Source organism: Pinus tabuliformis, chromosome 8 (assembly GCF_031772625.1).
Source record: "Pinus tabuliformis cultivar Carrire ecotype Pingquan chromosome 8, CPIR1, whole genome shotgun sequence".
NCBI lineage: Eukaryota > Viridiplantae > Streptophyta > Pinopsida > Pinales > Pinaceae > Pinus > Pinus tabuliformis.
In genome coordinates this window covers 488,143,535-488,159,607 of record NC_142294.1, presented here as the reverse complement: position 1 = coordinate 488,159,607, position 16,073 = coordinate 488,143,535, and positions in this window count along the sequence as shown.

Here is a 16,073-nt window from a genome sequence, read left to right as displayed (position 1 = left end):
TAGCTTGACTGCCAGTTCTGATTTTGTGAAGTTGAGGGTGGCCATTGAGATTGATATGCATTATTTTGGCAAAATGGTGGGAAGTGAGAGGATTTTGGCCAATTGTTATTTTGATTTGATTGGTTGGGCCAAGGTCGCATAGGGAATCGCTGTTGTGACCTGTTAGAAAAGGATGGCTGGTTCTGCCATAGAGTTCTCGGGTATTGTTGTGAATTATATTGCGACATTTGAAAGAAAGAGGATGGATAAATCGGCGGACCTGTTTGTTGTGGTTGCCATTGGTGACCTTGATTTAGCAAGTAGAATGGTTTTTTATCTTCTTCTACCTCCTTATAGACTGCTTTTAGCCCTGGGAGTAATGGGTAGCTTTCTGTAGCATGATCTTTTATACATATAGCGCAAGTTTTCACCATATCCAGCGGGCACTCTTTGTGACTATGCTTCTTTCTGCATATAGGATAGAATATCACCAAGTTTTGTTCTACTTTTGCCTGGTTTTGTTTGGATTGCATTTAAATGTCCAATTATGCTGTCAGAGTCCCTAAAATATCAGTTTTGAAGTCCTCCAACAGATTGCCAATTTCTGCGTAAGTTAAACCTCCACTAGAGATTTTGTTGTCCCTCGCGGTCATCTCGCATTCTGCTAGCTTCAATCTCATGCTACCTCTTGAACACCTGATACACAAATTAATGATGTCAGCATAATTCTCCTTATATATATCACCTTTACCCATAATATTTAATGTTTCTACCCATTGTTCTTTCATCCCTTTAATTAGTGTAGTTTTTAGCACATTAACAGGTAAAGGCAAAGTTGCATAGGGAGACAGCTGGAGGTTATATTGAAATCGTTCCACATATTCTTCTAATGTTTCACTTGGTCTTGCTACCATCTAGAATATTTCAAATTTCAATTCCCTAGACCTGCAATAGTCTTGATACTTTTTTAGGAAAGCGGTTTTCATTTGTTCCCAATCGTTTATTATGCCTCCACCTAATCCCATAAACCATCGCAAGGCTGCTCCTTTCAATGTAGAGGGAAACAACTTTAGCTTTTGAGGATCGGTAGTATAATCATAACCTTGACACAATACATCAAAATCAAAAAGGAATGCGTCTAGATCCTTTGATGTTAGCCCATGAAAGGTAGGAATATTTTAGAGAGGGATGGCTTTCATAGGTGCGTTGACCCTTGTGTCAACGATGGGATACTGCAAGGTGGAGGTCTGAGGTACTTGTGGTTTTTTGGCCATTTGATCAAATATGTGCCAATACCCTTCTAGTATCTCTAGAGAGTTATTTCTAGGATGACTAGAAGGGGTGGGAATGAGTTTAACAGCACTCCCCTGGTCTGGGATAATGAGTGTTCCTTTCTGAACTACTACCTGGGGGGATCTTGGCTCCTCTGTTTCCCCTGCTTCTTCTTGAATGAACTTAATAGCACTCCCCCTATCTATGGTGCTGAGTGTTCCTGGGTGAATTATTTCCTGAGGGGATTTTGGCTCCTCTGTTTCCCTAGTTTTTCCTCCTCCTTCACAAAGATTACTAGAAATCCCTTCTTGTAAAGAAATTGGGCGAGAATTTTCAATTTCCTAAAACTTCTGCTCAGTCTCTTCTATTTTGCTGTGAACCTCAATGAAGGCTATGGATGGTGAGCTTGTGGCCCAAAGGGAACTAGTAGGTTGTCTCGAAGAAACTTTTCTAGGTCCTACTGATGGTTGAGATTCAGCTTTCTTTACGATGTCGTCTATGAAAGTTGATCGTCCAAGGGTCACTGGTCCCTTAGATCTATCGGGTTTGGGTAGGGTAATTGGATTATTTTCATGTTTTTTCTTCTTATTCATACACAAAATTCAAACATTTACCTCTACCCTAAGTTCTTAACAATTCTACTGGAAAGCGGGCGGGGGAGCAGCCATTTTACGTGCTCTGTACGCAGGTTCTTACCTTTCATTTTTAATACCCAATTTTCTCCTGACGGACAGGTAGAAAATACCTATTTCAAATTTATGTAATTGTGCTGAAATGTGGGCGGGGGAGCAAGTACTTTACTTGCTCGTTACGTAGGTTCTTACCTTCCATTTTCAAAACCCAATTCTTCTTCAACAACAATCATCAGATGTACACTACGCCCCAGAAATGGGTACACTCTCCCCAGCAACGACACCAAAATGTTGAGGGATAAAAGGTGCCTTTTTAACTCCTAATTATATTCACATTAATTATTAATCCAGGCAAGTCTTTCTATTTCAAGAGTGTACACAGTATGTGGTGGCTATTTAAATTAGAGAATAATGCATCTAAATTGTAGTATAGTTCTTTCAAATACAAGAGGAAATGGATGCAGCAAGTAAATTCTAATTGCAATAAGAAAACTCAATCCTCTAATGAAACTAAATCAGACATTCATCAAAGTGATAGCAATCATCAGTCAAGAATACAGTAATAATAACTCATTCCTCTTTTAATCTGATTTATTCTCAATCAAACACGATTCTTAATATAAGCAGCAGATGATCTCAATCTAAGAGCTTCGGAAATAGTAGTCAATTCTCTTTATAGTAGATGATCTCAAAAAAAAATGCTTAACTAAATAGCTAGATCTGAAATAAAAATAAACTTTAATCAATTGTATTACTGCAAAATATATAATCAGAACAATTCTGTTGAGATTGGAAAATAGGAAATAGGAAAGCAATACAAATGTAGAAAATAGAAATTCAATCAAGCCATCACACTGCAAGAATCATAAATGCATGATACAGGAACAACAAGTGAATCCACCAGGGTTGGGCCCTTAGCCGCTAGTGAACACCGCCAGATTACTTCAGGAGATGCGAAGGAAGAACTACTGTTTTATATATTAATCATTGTATAAGCGTTATATTAAGTTCGTGCTCTGCTCAACAGCGAGAGTCAGTGATAAATGTTACAATTTCTCAATAGTAATTTCTCCCCCTTATGCTTACAATTGTTGCTTTTTATAATGGGAAAGAGGTAAAAATATAAATAGTAAAAGTGATCCCTCAAGATCAAGAGATCCTGAGGGATTCACGAAATTTTCCAACTTCATTCATTTTTCCTCCTTGCATTGATCCCTGTGATTTGTTTTGTCTTTATCTGTAACTGTCATGCTCCCTCCTTAGCTTGCTATTGTTTCGCTGTTCCTTGGTTAGGGAACAACAATTGTCCCTTTTCGTATTTTTCCTGCATAAAGAAGGATAACGATCAGCCAAATTGTAATTACAAATAATTTCCTCATTCTTACCATAATCCTTTAATATATTAACATTTTAGGATATAAAAGGGATATAAATAAAGGAAAAGGATGATGAAATAAATAACATATGCATATCTTTTCCATGACTCAACACAATTCACCGTATGTTCCTTAGAGTTTGTATTTTGGAAAGGTATTTTGAGTTTATTCAATATCAACATATTTCCAAAAGTCTAAATACATTAACTAACTCTCTAGCAAACTATGTGTTAAATAGACATTTGCAACATATGTAAAGTAAATTTTTTTCAATTAGCATCATCAGTTGAATAGGATTGCATCACTCAATCATAATAAAACCCTGAAAGTAAAATTGTAAAATTTTTTACAAACAGTTTGTGTGCAAGACAAAAATTGGTCATCTGACCCAAAAACTAAAATGTATACAGAAAAAGCATCTTAGTAAACTAGTGGTGCTTATGATAGCAAGTCACTGGTTGTGCTATCATGTTCAAGAGTCTCATCCAACGACTGGATATACCCATGGTGTGGCATTGCAATCTCATCGGTAGCTCCTCGATCCGAACATCCAGAATGCCCAGGGTTAATCCCTCTATGTCATCTTGTAATTCATCCAGAATCTCGCCCAAATTGAAGTCTCGGAGAACCGCTCTCCCTATAGGTCTCTGTGCTAGTCCTACTACATCTCGTGGGTCTCCCACAGGTTGAACAAGTCCGATATCTATATACATAAAAATTGATTTTGTTTAGTCTTGGAGTTAATCAAAAACAAAAAAAATGAAAAAACTTTAAAAATTTAAAAAGACTTGGTCAAACAATTTACTAATAGCACCCCACATTGCTCCAGCCAGTAGCGGTAAATCTAGATTGCTACGGAAATCCATTCCTGAATATGCGTATTCTGCGAAGGTCATCTCCTGTCGATTGAACCATTCAAAGAATGTAGGAGTAAATACAATCGAATAATGGGCACCATGCCTAGCCATTAGATTTGTCCACCTCTGCATCCGTGGGTCTCTTGGTCCAAATAAACCTAGTGAAATGAGTTGTGGCTGCAAGAGAGGTATTCTGTCCTAGGCAAAAGAAATCACGATTGATCTATAGCCAAATTTCTTGATATTTCCTTTTTTCACCTTAGTCAGTTGTTCTTTCACAGATGAAAAGACAGCCCCGCACCAGTTGAACACTTTTGACTCTAAACTTTCTAAAGCATACTGCATGTCTGATTTTTTGGCCAAATGAAGTGTAGAACTACCAGCCAATCTAGAAATGGTAAAAATGATCATCCTTAGTGGTAAGTTTCTAACATCCTTGATAAGTATTCTTTCATCCATGCTAGGCTGGGCACCTTTCCTACAGAACCGTCACACATAATCTTTTACTGGTCTACCCCCCTAGGTAAGACTTGTTTGTGAAATGGGGGCACCCTACCTCAACAGTCCAGTTACGAAGTATATATCATCGATGTTAAAAGGGACCTCTTTGTCCTGAATGTGAAAACACTGATTGGTTGGATCCCATGATTGAACAAGGAACCAAAAAAGATCCATCTATTGCTGCATGTTGGATAACTTGAAATACTTGAGTAATCCATAATTTCTTAGGGCCTCAACTATTCCCTGATTACTCAAGGCTATGATATCTTGTTCTGCATGCTCTTGTTATCTCCATATGATTACCATTTCATATTCCTGAATTAGAAAAAGAAACCCTAGGCACCTCAAAACCCTAAAATGTTCTTAACTAAAACATGAGATAAATAGAATGAAATGAAAATAGAATCGGATCCTACCTGGTCCAAACAGTACAATGAATGAGCCCTTCAATCCTCCACAATCAACTGGTGAACCTCGAGAAGAAACTGCTCCAGAGATCAAAAGGTAAAATGAGATGGTGAGAATGAATGGTAAGAACCAGTTTTTGTGTTTATTTCTTGCACATTAATCGAGTAAACATTGGTTTTAATTTATTTAATCGATGAACATGTATTGTTTAATATTTTGATGGAATCTTGACCAGGATTAACAACTGGAAAGTAGTTATGATGTGCTTACATGTAAATTGAAAATCTTTGACCACAAAGCAAACTTTTATCGCTTTTTCGAGATTTGTTAAAAATGAAAAGGGAACCCCCTTGGAGTCCTCTTTAAGCTCTTTTCAGACTCTCTAAAAATGAAAAGATTGTCGAGCACTTGTCATTTCTAGCTCGTTAATGGTTTAGAATCAATATCAACTCAGTAAAGTCTTACCCCTTCTTCGGGCTAAGATAGATTAACTACGAAAAAGGTACTCCTTGGTCAAACATGATGAATAGGTTCTCTTTTGTATTGTTTTGTGCTTTTTCGAACTTGAGAGAGAAATTTACAAAAAGAAAATTTGGATTTTTCTTTTAATCCCTTTTCAAACTCTCTAAATATGAAAAGGACCGAGTTATCTTTGTCGATAAACTCATTAAAAAACATTAAATAGCGACAAACTTGTCCATCTAAACAAGACCGAGTTTCACCTTCGCTAGACTCATTAAAACATAAAATAGCAATGGATTCACTCAAAGGGTGGAATTATACAACAAGCATATGTTATCCTCCTCAAGCTTGATAAAAAATAAAGAGGTACTGGTCAGAAATGACTGGGGAAAATGGGAAAAAGCCGAGAATACTTTATGGTAGCAGGTTGCTCTTGAACATGACACTTTCACCTCATCACCGTGACTATGTGGGTTGGATCATTCAGCTTGATGGTTATCATACCATTGGTCCATCATACCATCAATTGCTTTGTTCTGAGTCAATGCTACCAATTCACTTCAGTGTCGCCGATATGTTCAAGAGAAGTCATTCAGTTCAAAACTTCATCCTTTACAATACAGTAAACCTTCATTTTCATGCCCACCATTCCTGCACTGTCGTCAGTCAATGTTTCATCTCAAAAATAATTTACCTCGTTTCGTGTTGTTGATGTGGGATACATCAAGGCCATCCTGCGATGAGTTGGTTCCTGTCGAAATCACCAAATCATCCAAGAAGTTGACTTAGAAACACCCCTTTAGTAACTTGAGGCTTGCATACATCAATGGCAGGTTTCTCACTTCCGGCGATAGGTTGACATCAATGGCCTTCGACCGAAAGACTTCATTTGGTGTTTGACATCAAACCATTTATTAACACCATGCGAAATGTACTGCAGTACCTTGAGGGTCATTATCATTAATGGTGATTCCTCTTGCGTTTGTTAATGGCTTACATCATTGGTTGGTAATGAGACGATGTCTCTCCATGTTTGACTTCAGATCATCTATTCACATGGTTAGACTTGTACTTGAATGAAGATTGAACGAGATTGAAGACCCCGAATCTAGTTTCATCCATCCGGGTTGCGATATATTTTCAGGAGTACTATATCAAATGTACAATGGCCTTACATTCATGGTCATCCATTCATGAGTCTATATCTGTAGATTACTATATTTGTACATGTAATGAAATTTTATAAGCTGAGCATGGGTATGCCTTCCCTTAGTTGGTTCATGAGAAAAATCAAAGTATCATGCTGTATGTATTGTAACTGATGCAGGTCTCCTTCTGTTTCAAAACCTTCTCTCCAAATGGTAAACCATCTCACTCGACATGTTTATTTTCGACTTCATGCTTTAGGGGGCAGCAGTTACAGGTCAATTTGGGCACATCAACCCCAACTTCCAGATCCATATATTAGGGTCCATCAATCCCTAATTCAGTTGTTTTCATTCCCTAATGAAGTTAACCTACATCATTCTTGCCTCCCAAGAGTTTCCATGACACCATTCATCCAAAAAATGCCCCTAAGGAGATCAGCGTAGGTGGCCCTTTATCAAATTGCATTGCAATGCAGGAATTGCACTATCTGGGTGCATTGCAATGCAGTTGGCCTTTGTTTCACTTGCTCTGACCGAGATTCATTGAATTTTTGAAATGAATCCATTGGATTCCTCATCCAATGGATGCTTTTGGATGTTTCTAGATGGATTGAGCTCGCTTTTGGATGAGGAAGAGGATGAATGAACCTTAATCCATTATCCCTTCCTCCATGGAACCACTTCCCAATTTTGGCAAAGCATTCATGAAGGCCATTGATGGCTTAACCTCCTCCATTCAGCTATAAATTTACCAAGCATTCAAAGGTTGGGCTAGGTTGGAATTTCTGGAGCTAAGGAAATGTTGTTTGAATGAGATTAGTAAGAGTATTGTAATGATGTCGAATTGTTGCTTCATGAGGAGAGAAGGGTTTGAAGCTAGAAGGATGACACTGAATCAAGCATGAATCTTCATGGGTTGCAATCTTTCCTTCTATTAATAAAGAATTCTAATCTTTTTCCATTCATGTGTTTATGTGATGTATATTGTATTATTGATTCTATGATATGTTTAGTTAATAGATCATTATTGTATGCTTTGATGGGTTTCTATCTCGGCTTGTGTGCAGGTTCTTTCCAAGTGAGTTAAGTACGGAAAGGAGTGGTGAAATCGATCAAAGGAGAGAGGGATCAAGCAAAAGTTACAGGTTGGTTCTTTTTCTTCCTTCTCTTATCTGTTAATTATAGGAAAAGCAACAAATTACTTTGTCTGTTGTTTCTAGACTAGCTACTAAGTCTAGAGGGTGAGGCATTTGAAGAAACACTAAATTTGCCCAAAATAGGGTGGTGTGTCCAACCCACCATATGCACCAAGGGTGTGAGGATTTCTCTCTAAATTAATGTATATGAAAAGTCTTAACTCTTGTCATAGCTCTATTTGTAGAGTTTCACTCTGTGTCTTTTATGGTGTGTGGTAATCTCTTCCCCACCATAGGTGGGATTACTTATAGGGTATTTTGGCATTGAGGGGCCTGTGAATGGAAAGATATATCTGATTTCTAGGAATTCATTATTTCCTTTTCCTTACGAATGTTTGTTTGTGCTAGATAGCAGAGTAGTGATGGTTTGGGTATACATGTGCCTTTAGCTGGTTTACGGATTCAAGATGACTTTTTTCTCGTAGGGTGAGTAGGATGGTGGAATACTAATTTATTTTATTTGCATCAATGGGAGTTCTCAATGGATTTGCTAGCTCTCTTTAGAGCTGGTTGCTCCTGTTGTATCTTTCACCTATATATCCCAAGTTCTATAGCAATTCAAGCCTTGAGAATTAAGGGATGCTACGATTTTCCTATTACTTTACACTTTTAGATCTATACACACATTTTTTGGCCATGAATTCATTTTTTTCTTGTCAATCTATTTCTTAGTATTTTTTGGTGATCGGAGTTATGTCCTATGCTCAGTTTGCCACTATTTGAAGTGTAATCCTAGCTAAAGTTTTTTGTATGCTCCACTTCCTCTTTGTCTTATCATCATGTGTCGAAATAATCTACTAAGGCCTCCGATCAATCCTAATTTTATCCTTCCCTCTAGCACCCACACTCTTTGTAACTCCTCTTATGGTTCGTTGAGACTTGGATTCTATGATTGGTGCTTCCCTTTGTAGTGCATAATTCCCCGAAAACACATCTGTAGTTTCCAGGGGAGAGGTTGGGATGGACTCCAAGGCATACTACGAGGCTAGGACGAAGCATAGGAGGATGTGCCTATCTACCATTTAACTACCCCTATAGATATTCATGATGAGATTTTCTAACTTGAGACCCTCACAACTAATGGCTATCAAGCTTTATTAGATTCTGAAATGTTAGAGAGGTAGGCCACTGGGTTCCTAACCTTGGTCACACTTGGGGAAGACAAAAATAGTATCTAAAACCCATCACCCATCATTGGTAGATAAAAATCCTTTTAGGTAGGGTATTGAAGGAGAAACGTGTGGAACAAAATTAAACTATCTATGATTTGAATGCTATCAAACACGACCAATGTTCATGCCTAGAGAGCCTAGATGTCCGACTAGCCCATATAGAGAGACATATCCAGTGTGATGTAATGCCTTCATCTCCTCTAGGCTCTAGTGACTAAGGTACATCTCTAATGACTTCCTAGAACTCCTGATCGTATGTATTATAATATTTATTTTACTTGCAGTTTAGTAGTTCAGATAGTTGTTTATTTACAACAACTAATATTATTTTTGTTAGACTCTCTCCTTTGTAGGTAGTGAATATATATGGTTTCGCTTGTGGAAAATTGAGAGCAGCTATGGTGAAGTTAGGAAAAGAAATGTCTCTTTGACAACTATATTTTGATACTTTGATATTTTGGAGAACTATCAATCTGAATTAAAAATAGAAAATGAAAAAATATATTTTTAAATATAAAAATATAAAAATTATATGTATATATATATATATATATATATATATATATATATATATATATATATATATATATATATATATGTATGTATATATAGTAACTATAAATTAAGATTTACTTGAATACATAAATTAAAATAACGATGCCTCGAATTTGGTTGTTGGATTACAAAATTGACGCAATAATTTCCTCATGAATGATACCCACATACCATGTGTCGTGGGAATTTGGAAACACCCTGGGCATGCCTTCCATAGTGCATTAGGTCTAAGACAAGTAGGCAATGTCAAGCTCACCCTCCTTTAGAATTTATGGTTCATGGAGATTTGGTAGACTCATTCTCTCATTTGGCGGGATGAGAAACATGTTATAAGGCCCGGCTCTAGAAGCAGAAGCTACTCATTACTAGAACAACTCACAAATAGAGACAATGTTAAGGTGACAAACATTAAGACAAATCTAAGTGTAGACATGGTGAGGGATCGAGGGTGCCCCAATAGAGGAGGTAGGCAAAGGGGGAAGGTCTCCCCTATCACGCTCACATGGGTAGGGTGATGATCATTTTGACTACAGTAACTCCCATTACTACTGCAAAATGGTTGCTAATGTGGAAGCTCAAGAGATTTGAGTAATGAGAAACCACTTCTAGGCACTATGTTCATGGACTAGGGGGAGGTCAATGGGTTGATCCTGGGAAACGTGATAGGTATGGAGTTTCACCTGCACCATGCCAAAGCTATTAATCATTGAATTACTAACCTCCTAGGCATGTCTCCCCAAGGCTTCACATCTACCTCAATTGACATGGTGGATGGTTCCCCTTTGTTATGTCCACGTCAGACTATTGTAAAACACGTTAGGCTTTGCAACCTTCCGATAAGGTGTCAAAAAACTCGCGGTAACACGAAGAGTGCTTCCCTCCAAGAACAAGAGTGGTCAAGTCAAAAACTAGAGTGTCTTACCTTTCATGTAACAGACAACACAATGAACAACATCCAGTCAGTCTACTTCCACGGGGAACCTCCTTCTTGATGACAGAAAGTATTACAATCCTTAACCAATGGTTTGGGAAGGCTCTTTAAAGAACTATTTGGGTGAAGCTTGTCTCTCAAGGGAGTTTTCTTTGCTTCCACAATGTTGATGTTCTTTTGGATCCATTAATGATTTTTTATGTTTTATTGCAAAGAACTTTCTAGGAGGATTTATTGTTTCTCCACGGTGGGCACATGCTTCCTCCCTTTTCACTATCCTAACTCTTAGCCTTATGGCCTTTGAACATGGCCAATTTCTGTTGAGCCTTAGGGCTTCGATGAATGTAATTTTTGTACAACAAGTGTAATGTGAAGGATTTCTACTTAAAAAAAAAATTAAAATAATGATGAATATGAGTAACTATTATATTTTAGAATTTAATATGTAAATTTTATTAATATCCATATAAAAAACTAATATTTACAATAAGTTTATATGAGAGAGAGAGAGAGAGAGAGACAGAGACAGAGACAGAGAGAGAGAGATTTATATAACTAATGTTATTAACAACAAGTATTGACCTGTTTTAAGTCCATATCTAGTTTCAATAGGGATCAAATCTCTTGTTGTCTAGATTTTTCATCAAGTTTTATACTCAAAAATATGTTTGCATCTTGACAAATTTGAGCCCTCTCGAAGCTTGGTATATCTAGAATTGAGATGGATCTATGTTGATTCATTTGAAATTATTTCATAATAAGTTAGTTAAGATAATATTCATTCATCATTTTTTCTTTATGGTTTATATTACATAGTATTGTGTTAGTTATACATGATAGTTGGCATGATGAAATGAAACTTATAATAAGAATTTGAATAGTTATATCAATGATTATTTAATAATCTGATTTTAAAAATAATTTAGTTATTATAAAAAATAATTTATTTATATAAACATTAAATAATAGGAAAATAAACCATTATAACTGTATGTTTTATAAAATTAGTTTAAATATTATAAAAATAAATTATTTTGTTTATTTTATATGAATTACTAAATAATACAAAATTAAAATATATCTATATATATATATATATATCTATATCTATATATATATATATATATATATATATATATATATATATATTATCTAATAATTATTTTATAATTAATAATAATAATAATTGGTAATATAAAAAAAAATCATGTTCATGAAAATCATAAAAAATTTTAAATTTATAATAAATAATTTCTTTGATTTTTGTTTTGGTAGGGTTAAATTTCATTCGTCCATTACATCCATACAAATAAATAAATTTTAGTTTTCCCTAAGGCTAGTGCTTGGGATGTCAAATAAGTGATTTCTTTAGTATCTTTCTCAAAATCAAAAAATAAAGAGAAACTAGGACCATCAAAAATACATAAATTATGTCTTGCAATACATAAAAACTTACTTTAGCTTTAAATTTAAAAAAAGGAATAAAAATAATGAATATAACTAATATAAGGATCAAAATAAAAAAGAACTATCATTCAGTCTTGGGAGAGGTGGATGCTTCTATAGCAATTGATTACTCACTACTTCCTGGGAAAAATCCGAGATATGGAGGTAGGCCTAAATGAGTTTGAATGCATTGTGAATGCGTGTGCCTGCCTTTCATGGAGAGTTGAAGCTCATCCAACATTATGAGGGTTTCCTCCTGGCATTCATTTTGGTAGAACAATACCCTACCTAGAAAGGTTTTCAAATGCCACCAAATATATACTATGTACATATGTTGACTGAAGTAACCACATGTGTGCCTAGTATTCAGTACATAATAAAAAACCTCACTTCCCACCTATATATCCATTAGGAATCCTAGATCACCTACTTTTTCACTCTCTACTTCTACTTTCTTTTCTTGAATGAATTGAGGAATGTGCAAGTGAGAAAGCCTCACAATCGATTCTACTATATGTTGAGCTTGAGACCTACTATTCTCCTAATAATAAGTTTCTCCACTCTAATTGCATGCACATCAGCAATGCATCAGAAATGAAAACAAAGAAACCAACAAAGCATTCAAGAACAAAGGAGAAACCCATGAAGACAAATTTAAGGACACATAGTGATGGCTTGAGTAGGTAAGGTGCAATGAAGAACTAAAGACAGTCAGAAATTAGGGAAATATGAAAGGAAGAGAGGATGCAACAAGGAAAAGGAACGATTTTCCTAGTAAGTGGATGAACCCAACAAAAAGAGATGGAAAAATTGATGATGAGAGGATGAGAAGTGTAAGGAGCATAGAAATGCCACAAAAGTAACAAGTAGACATGTAGGAGATGAGACCAGGTGCAAAATAAAATAGCTAAATAGAGCCAGTTAACCAAGAAGCACAAGAAATTTGAAATAATTAAAGGCTTGTAGCTGTAATGACCTGAAAATGTGGGCTATGAGAGCCATGAACATCTATAATTCATTACTTTTCTCATTTTTTTAACTTAAAAATCCCCTAACTCATGGCAATTTTCATTTCCATATGGGTTGAATAATCCACTTTGCAAATTATGAGTGTTCTTCAGGGGAGGGAGAAAACATAATGATTTGACACAATACTCGGTATCCAAATGTTACCATCATAAGTTCAATATAAATCCTCACAAAATCCATCACTACTCTTTTCATAATTCCATATGAATCCAATATAAAATCCTTAAGCATGTACACAATACTCCTCATAAGGATGTGATGCCAAGTTAGTATCATTGGTGGGGGGGAGGAGCACATTTCTACATCCACCACTATACATGCTTTGTGGGATTGCAATCATGCATCCAACCACCCCGCCCAACTTATCCCATCGCTAGCACTCCATATAGGAAATATAGGTCTTTATAGGCCATATTTAAGCATTCCTGTTTCAAACTAGCGCTAGAAAAATATTCCCAAGTGAAGCATAACAACGTAACTTGATATTAACAATATTCATTTCCTAGAAGATGAGATAATTTGTTCCTTGATAATTTAATGTGTGATGTGAGAATAAATAGGTCAGAAGGAAGAAGAGTGGAAACACATTCCAATCTATCTTATAAGCACTAACTCTTTGAAACTCCACTTGGTGTTGTACCCCGTCAAATTTTAATTTTATGAAAAATTGAGGAGGTGGATTCCAAGTAACAACAATAAAATCAAGACTCATCGAGGAGGTTAGTTGAGCCAACCGTGGTGGTGTGAAAAGCTCCCTTTCAATGAGAATACTAGCCTTCTAAATATTTGTCTTGCCAGTCCTTAGTTGACTAATGATGGGAGGGTATTTTCTCTTAGATATTGTATCTGATTTTTAATCAAATAGAATCCTTAATAAGTGATTAATTTTGGAAGATTTTATGGTCTTGCACTTCCCCTATTTCCCAAAGAGTAAAAACCTAGAAGAAGCATTCATATTCAATTGAGAATGGGATTTATGAACGCTTAGTTTTTCCAATGCTCTAAGGTATTATGGATGCTCCTTCAATAATATATGGTTGATGCATTGTGGCAACCATAATTAACAAAGACAGTGGGCAAAGGTCCACCCATTCAAAAAATTCTCTAGATATTCTAATTTGAATTTGCAATGATGACCCTTAGAGGGACCATAGAATCCTCAATTAAGTAGCTTGTCCCACATCATAATTTTTCCTCAGACCAAAAGCCATAGAAATAAGGAAATATTTGGCGATATATTTTGACTCCATATGTTTTTCTAGATTTCGAATTTAGGATTCTCTTTTGTCTTTAAGTGAAAACACAAAAATGGCAGACACTTTTTGGAATTATGGTTTTATGGTTAATAAGTGTTGGCAGAAATAATAATAATAGAAAATTTTATGAAAAAATAGCATGAAATGTGTATAATACTATACTTTTAGTATCTAAAAATGTTTTAGAAAAAAATTATTTCTAACTATGAAAATGTTGATAGATACATAAAAAATAAAACGTCAAAAAATTAGGGAAAAGTGTTACCCAGATTCACATTTTCATAAGCTTCATTGAGGGTAAAGGAGCCATTGGACCCATGATCCAATTTGAGCTTGTCTAGATCTTGAGATAAGGGAATGGAATGGAGTTGAAAGGTATGCCAAAAAGATTACCATTTTCTTCCATCTGGCTACAAATGCCAAGCGTCTTGAGTGAGTGATTGCCTCCATTAGTTTTGATGGGTGTGACAAGTCAAATAATCTACAACCATGTGATTTTAAATAGCTTTCATGTTGGTCATTAACTCCTATAATTTAGTTAAATTAGGAATTTTTGGGGGTTATCACCAAGAGTCCTCCTAGAAAAGGGTTGTATGCCCATTCCATATTTCCCAAAAATAATGATGTGAGATGAGGTATATTACCATTTTGGCTAGATCCAAAATGGATGATCAAGGTGGAGTGAAGTTCATTTCAGATGAGAAGATTCATTGGAATATTTTTGTCATATTTGTGGTTCTAGATTTATCTCCATAATGTTGACCCACCTTGAATCCATGTCCACCATAGTTTTCTCCCATAACTCTGCCTAGAATGCTAGGATCTCACACCTCTGAACATCCACAAATTTTAGGAAGTAAAATATTTTCCCATGATACCAAAACCCACTTATCCTCCCCTTTAGCACCCCCACCCCTACCAAAGAAAATATCTTTGAATTTTTTAAGGGTATATGGGGTTGAGTTGGGAGCAATAAATGTTAAGAGGATAAACGGAAGAGCTTATATGATAGAATTCATACGAATGAGATAGTATGCTATGTTAAGAGGACTAAATGTCTAGCTAGAAATTTACCTTGAATTTTCCTTTACCTTTAGCCATATTTCACCAATGGAGCTCCCATATATTTATAGGGGTGATTACAATGTTGGTGTCCAAGAATTCTGGCTATGTGAATCTACATTGTGAGAGGAGTATTATAAAAAATAATTTGTGATTTAGCTTGATTAATTTCCACATGTGAGGCATTTGGGAAATCCACTAACACTTTATGTATGACTTAGACTTTGTTGATTGTTGGGATGGTGATGCAGAAGCTTTGACGCATCTCCAAAAAATCAACAAGAAAAAGCCAAGCTTCTAGAAAGTACACATGGCCATGAGGATAATGTTTCCTCGAATGCATTGAAATTTTCTTGGTTTCTAGGGCCGTGAGAAATTTTAGGGATTATTTTGAGAGATTTATGGAGAAAATCATGGATCCAAAGTGATCCATGAAAATGTAATTCCCCTATAAAATGTTGCCTTTGGGCATTGAAAATACGGTGGCCATTAGAATTAATATGTAGCCATCCAAGGCACCAATATATGTTGTGTAATAGAACAATGCTTAAATTAATGAAATTTGATTTATGTTTTATGTAATTCTATGTTTGTGAATCATGGGTTGGTGCTTTGATAACTTGATGCATTGATGTGTTGAATTTGTTTGAAGAATTAAAAATGCATGTAATAATTGCATAAGCCAAAAATGAGGAATTAGTGTTGCATGCATGCAGAAGGTAGACTGTACAACAAAAGTGAATAGTAGCACTATAACGCAAAGTTATAGGATTAAGACCATAAGAAAACTT